This window comes from Fragaria vesca, unplaced genomic scaffold (assembly GCF_000184155.1).
Source record: "Fragaria vesca subsp. vesca unplaced genomic scaffold, FraVesHawaii_1.0 scf0513057, whole genome shotgun sequence".
NCBI lineage: Eukaryota > Viridiplantae > Streptophyta > Magnoliopsida > Rosales > Rosaceae > Fragaria > Fragaria vesca.
The window spans coordinates 11,536-18,371 of record NW_004443438.1 but is presented as its reverse complement, the minus strand read 5'-3'; the positions used below and the strand labels follow the sequence as shown (position 1 = coordinate 18,371).

The following is a 6,836-nucleotide window of genomic DNA, read 5'->3' as shown; positions in this document are numbered from 1 at the left end:
TAATCAATTCCGACTAAACTTCGCAATTATAACGTATTCGGACTGAACCTTAACCTGGAATCAAAGTCACTATCAATTTCCCTGCCTTAACACATTAACTAAAATACTTCCAAAATTATTTTATGATCCCCTACGATCAAACATGCTTACAAACAATACCAACAATTTCCTTCATTTCCTCTCTACACAACTTCACCTCAATATTTACTAAGGGCACCCAAAAAGGGTTTCCATAAATAGGAAGTTGCCAAAAAGGGAAAGTTTCCCAAAATAGGAACTTTCCTCACTTAAAAAGATTTTCGATTATAAACCGACAAACTTTCCTATTTAAGAAACAACGCAAAACAAAAAGGAAAACTTCGATAACTACCTCAACTGCTCCTGATGTACTAACTGCCTTCGCCGGAGTCCGACGACTTGTCGGAATATTCTGCCGGATTCCGGCCACTTGCCGGAATTTCGCCATGACCTCCCTATATCCTTCAATATACCAAGTTCTCGACATACAAACAACCAAAAAACCCAAGATTAATCACCAATCAACCATACCACAAAACACAGCAGCATTTCAATCATCAAACCAAGCAGAAACCTAGAGATTCCTCACCTTGCTATAAACCTCACCAGACTGAGTTCACCCTCAGCCTAAACCGTCGCTGCTAACCATGGCTTTCATCAACACCCGAGCTCACCAACGCCTCCAACACCACAGCAGCAGCACCCTTGATCTTCAACAGAAACGACTGGGTCTCCATGAGATCAATGCAACGTCGGGGAGGAGAGAAGAGACACCAAGAAACCTCGACGGCGTCAACGACGGTGGCTCGCCGGAAAACCCATAAAACAGAATTAGGGCTTCCTCCAATTTGGCCACGAATCAAAAAAACAAAGACACAACAAGGAAGAGGGAAGTGAGGAGGACAAGAATATACCCTTCATAGCCGTCGTCCCTACCGGAGCTCACCGGAAATTGCAGAACACAGTCGAGCTTTCCTTCGATCGATCACCACTGAATCGAGAAGAAAGTGTGATCCATGGACCGGGTTAGATAGAAGAGAAGGAGAGGAAGAGATTGAAGATGGTCTCGTCGCCAGGGATGGCCGGAGACGACGGCGTCATGCGGAGGACGCCGGAGGCAGGCGGAGAGGAAGAGGGAAGTCTGGGCTCGGGTCAAACCGAGTGTGGCTTCCTTGACTGGGTCAACCCCCTCTTAACCTTTTTAAGCCTAAATCCACAGCTGAAAACAAAACCCTAGATCCTATGGCCCAGAATAAAAGTCATACTCTAATTCCAGACAATTAACTCATTTTACTGAACCTTCAATACATCGAAGAAAAATAGCTCGAGACTCCAAAAATAATCCGGAGACACCGACGAACTCGTATCGACGCGCACTAGGACTTCGGGTCCATAAAAGAAGAACTTGACATTTTGAGAACAACTCGACAATAAACTCGAGTGTTAAATTACCAAATTACCGAGCACGGTTAAATTCCTCAGTAACTCGAAAAATACCCAGTAAAAAGGGAAAAATTAGGCTCGGGATGTTACATGAGCTGCTGTCCAGATCTGCGAATATAAAGAACTTTAGCCGACAAAATTTTAATTTCGTCGGCTAAAGAATGTTTAAAGTCGTCGGCTAAAGTCTGTGACTTTAGCTGACGAAATAAATTCTTTAGCCGACGAAATTTTAATTTCGTCGGCTAAAGTTGACTATAGCCGACGAAAATATAAATTAGCCGACGAAAAATTGATTCGTCGGCCTGGTTTTTTTTTTTTTCGTCGGCTAAAGCCTTTCTTCTGGTAGTGTGTAAAGGTAATTGATAAAATTGTGGGTAGCGAGGAACCAAGTGCTCTGTTTTTAGATAAATTAGACAGTGTTCTGGAGAAGTATAATTCCATGATGGTTGATGGTGAGACTGTTAATTCTGCAATAGTGCCAGTTGAACAAAAAGGTCTTCCTTCTCAACACATTTATAATGAACCTGTTCAAGTAAGGGCCAAAGGATGTGGGAAAAGATTGAAGGCTAGAAAAGAAAAGGGGAGATTAAAAGCTGCAAAGAAGGCGAATGGTAAAGGTGGATTTTGTCATGGATGTAAAAAACATGACCAGCAACATGATAAAAGAAATTGTCCTGAGTTGAAGAATACAAACGGCATACTCATCGCTCAAACTGGGTAAGCGTTTAGTTGTTCTATTCGATATATTGCATTATCCCTCAAATGACATACCAATTCCTGATGGTGCTTTTCTTTTTGGTTTATTATTTTACAGAGAGGATACAAGTGATTCAAGTACAGATGAGGAAGAGTCTTCCAGCAGAGGAGTTGATCAGTCCGTGTAGCAACAAAAATTATTTGTCTTCCCTATTTTCTCATGTTTAATTTAGAACGATTGTTACTTTTTAGAGATGCGGAATCTATTGCGAGTTATTGTCATGTCTTTTCCTTGTGATCGAAGACCAATCATAATTAGAATTTTTATTTTTTGGAAGCACAGAGTATGAATTTGGTTAAACTAGCAAGTTTTGAGGACCTTATAGATTCAAAATAATGACCTATAAGAATGTCATGTTCATGAACGAAGGTTTATTTAAAGGAGAAAAAAAACAATTATCCTCGTCTTTCTTGTTACAGGGGTTGTAACAAAAACAACAACCCAATCCCATTCCCCTCTCTTCATGAATGAAATTCCTATTCGATAAAAAAAAATCCCATTCCCTTTGATTTAAAAGGCAACCCCAACAACATGTGACCCTTGACATACATTGAAGGAAACAGAAGCTAGCTATAACACACACTCACACTGATTTCTGGAGAGAATTTCTTATTGAATTCAATAACAAGCTTCTGGCTTTATAGCCTTTACATCAGGAAGAAATCAAAGCAATAACAACCACGTTTCATATTGCCTAAAACATGGAACTAAATGGAAAGAAAAAGTCTAACCCTATCAAGTCCTTAAGAAAAAGGTCTTTATTAACAAAACCAAAAACAAAACATAGTAAAACTAAATGACTGGTTAGTTTTAACAGTCCAACAAACATGACAGATCTCTCGAGAAGCTTGATCGCTCGAGGGGTATGACTTGAAGAGCCTTCCCCAGACTTCTCTTCTTATGCAGACTTTGATTCTTTTGAACTGCTATTGCTTTGCAATTCCATAGCTATACCAAAAAAAAAAGAAACAAGTAGTTATGATACAGAATACATAGTACATTGACAACAATACTAATATAATTAGAAGAAAGAAATTAAAGAACAAACATAATCTTTGATGAACGATTTTCAATTCCCTTAATTAGCTAGAGATGCTTCCATACATACAACAAATTGTCTAGCTTGTCAATTGAATACAACAGATTCCTTTGCTCATCTTATTGGAATCAACAGATTTCTATTGTTTTTTATTTTTATCGATTGCTATGTTAGATATGCTTCCATATGGAAAGATTGCTATAGATGCTTCAATATGGGACGATTGCTATATATATATTGGTCAAGTTGGTACAACAGAAAACCCTAGCTACGCCAATTTTCCAAGACCCAAATATAAAACGAAAAGAGCACAGATTAATGAGTAAGTATAGAGAGAAGGAAGAGAAGTTGTTATGTACCTATTATTGAGCTTTGAATAATCAACTAGACGTATTGAGAAGCTTCGCACCGGAAGAGGAGAAGATCGAGCACAAAAGATGAGACGTGAGCACAGGGAAAAACCCTAAACCATGGCTCCTGCGTTTGTTTGTGTTTAATGGCCTCTAGATCAAACATGGAATATAATTTGTGTGTTTGTTTATTTATTTATTTTTCTTAATTGTTAACTCATGGTTCTTGACCCTAGTTAAAAGAGATTAGTTATTGTCCATTAGATTTTAATGAATTGATCCAAGGGCTAAGAGAGGAGCTTCGCACTTTAATTCCAGAGCAAAGCTTCGCTCTGGATAAGGACTGTAAATATATATATATACAGGCCGGATGTGAAACGGACCGTCCGCACTCGGCTTAAAGTGCGGAGATCCGTCCGTTCTCCACCTTCCGGCGCCGACGACGGCTCGCCTCCACCCCAGAAGACTCCAGCAACGTCCCTGATCACTTTCCCTCCCCGGCGAGTCCATTCTTTTCCGGTTTTCCGGCGAGATAACCTAAAACTTCAAACAAAGTCGATCTCGCCGGAAACTGGAAAAAAACAGACTCGCCGGGGAGGGGAAATGGTCAGGGACGCTGCTGGAATCTTCTGGGGTGAAGGCGCGCCGGCGCCGGCGCCGACGCCGGAGGGTGGAGAACGGACGGACGTCCGCACTTTAAGCTGAGTGCGGATGTCCGCTCTACATCCTCTCTGTATATATATATACACACACACACTTAATTTAGTTAGTTTTCTTATCAAAATAAGTTTCTAATAAATAATACCTAAGGTACTTATTAGTTTTTCTGATCAGTATAGTTTATATCAGGACCCACCCCGAATTTCACCTTGAAACCCGAAGTAAATCTTGCGGGGACCACCTCCAAGGAAAGTTTACCGAAAAATCGGCATAACCTCCCCTGAAAATGGACAACCCTTTCTAATAAAACTTGCATACACTTCTGATAAACCAATTCCAACCTTAAACTCCTGGAGCCTTCGTGCTCCCCAAATCACAACATCTCCCAATTTATTTACTAACTCTAACAATTTAAACTCATAATCAACAACCACAGTTCAGAGCAACCTATTTGAAAGGAGATAAACTAGAAATATAATGAGCGGAAGCTATACTATTGACTATGCCTCTTCTCCATGTACGCTCGACCCTAACTAGGCTAACCTGCACACTGGGCATTTTTAAAACAAAAAACCCAGGATAAAACATTTGAAACCGTTAGAGTCAGTGGACAAAAATAAAATTAACGAATAAAATATCCAAGGAAAATCGAATGCATGCTGCAAGCGATAAAACTTTTATCTCATAAATATCAAGCCTCTCAGGCTCTATAATATATGTATATATTTACACACGTCCATACTCCCTATATAAATTCATAGGTCTATATAGGACTACTACGCTCGCGTCCAACGCTCACGTCACGCCTTAATGCGGTGCTACACTACGCCATTAAGGTGGACAGACAAGTGTATAAATATGTGTCCATACCCCCTATATGAATTAAACACTCATATAGGGCTACTACGCTCACGTCCAACGCTCACGTCACACCATAATACGGCTATATGCTACACCATTAAGGTGAACAGACACATAAGGCTAGCTAGCTTTTATATACATACTCTCTCATAAATTCATATTTATATCCATCGAAAATCCCATTTTCAGTAACTCTTCAAGAGAAATAAAAATCATCAAAATTAAAATGACGTCAAAATGTTCCACAACATTAATTGTTCATCCATGAACTATAGCATGCATATTATTTAAAATAAAAGTCCACTCACAATACTAGGCCTAAACCTTCCAATGCCCGGAATACTCCTCGAGTACGTGCTGCCTCCAACTACTCACAATCTCAAGTCAATCTCACGTCTGATGATAAACAGCAGAGTAAATCGATCAAACTGGATTCCGAAATAATCATTGACTCGACTTCTTCCTAGCTTGATTAGAATTCCCTAGGTTGACCAGGATTGACCAATTGATTTAAATGTTATTTTTTTAACCAATTTCACATCCAGAACTCATTTTGTTCAAGTTCCGTAACCTCAACTTGGAAACAAGTTCTCATTGAAATTCCAAGCCTATAGCGTGACAACCAAACTATTTCACCATTCTGTCAAGTAATAAATTATATGCAAAGTCACTAAGGATACCCATAATATAATTTAGCTCATTTAAAAACTCAAACTAGACTCAAGCTCATTCTCTACTTAATACTTTTAAACAAGCTACAAATACCAACGACTTCACACTTTCCCTGCTATCCCACTTCACAATATGCCTAGACTTCAAGACCACAAATTTTAAACTCCAACATCAAATTCCTCTTAAGGCATTAATAACATTTATCATACTCAAAACTACCTTAACGACTCTCAGCTGAATACGCTGCCTCACCAGAACCTTTCGCCGGATTCAGACGACTGACCGGAATATTCTACCAGAATCCGGCCACTTGCCGAAAATTGGCCATGACCTCCCTGCAATCTTCAAAGCACCAAGTTCTCGACAACAACAACCAAAACAACCGGATCAACACCTCAACAACCAACAACAACACAGAACTTCACAGCAGCTAAAACACGAAGATTACCTTCAATCTACCCCCTAATTATGAGTCCAGCAGCTCCTCCTTGCCCGCAGCAGCTTCTCGTCAGAAACTGGGTTCGGGTTTTGCTCGACACAGCAGCAGCAACACCTCAAATCTCCACACACGTTCGCCTTGGCCTCTTGATGCTCAACAGGTCGTCGGGAAGGAGACGAGAGTCGCCGGTACCGGAAAACTTCAACATCCAGAGGAAGGGACCATTCGAGTTAGGGCTCGAATTAATGGAAGAGCACACCAACTTGTGAAGAAAGAGAGGAAGAGAAGACTCACCATGGCCTTAGAGGGTCGCATCGCTGCCTGAGCTTGCCGGAATTCTTCAGATTCCGATGAACACAGTTGTGTTCTTCCGCTTCGATCTCTTGTGTGGATGCCATTCGGATTTGAGGGTCGGGTTTGGAAATAAGGGTGGAGATGATCCATTTTAGACTGGTGAGGCGGCGGCTTGTGGTCGGCGACGGCTGGAATCGCGACGGAGCTAGGCTGGAGCAGCGGAGAGAGAGAGAAAGAAGGAAGAGAGAGACGGAGCTTGGGTCAACGCCCCTTGTGGCTTTTGACCGAAGTCAACACTGCTTT

At 40.8% G+C, this 6,836-nt stretch overlaps 1 non-coding gene across 1 annotated transcript; it reads right to left on the bottom strand.

Annotated features, from left to right (window-relative positions):
- Window positions 1–5,916: 5,916 nt before the first annotated feature.
- LOC101293062 lies at window positions 5,917–6,803 on the bottom strand. Its single transcript, XR_185479.1, has 2 exons — window positions 6,534–6,803; window positions 5,917–6,438 (listed from the first exon to the last, which is right to left on the bottom strand). It is a non-coding gene; the product is annotated as an uncharacterized LOC101293062 (transcript).
- Between the last annotated feature and the right edge of the window lie 33 nt (window positions 6,804–6,836).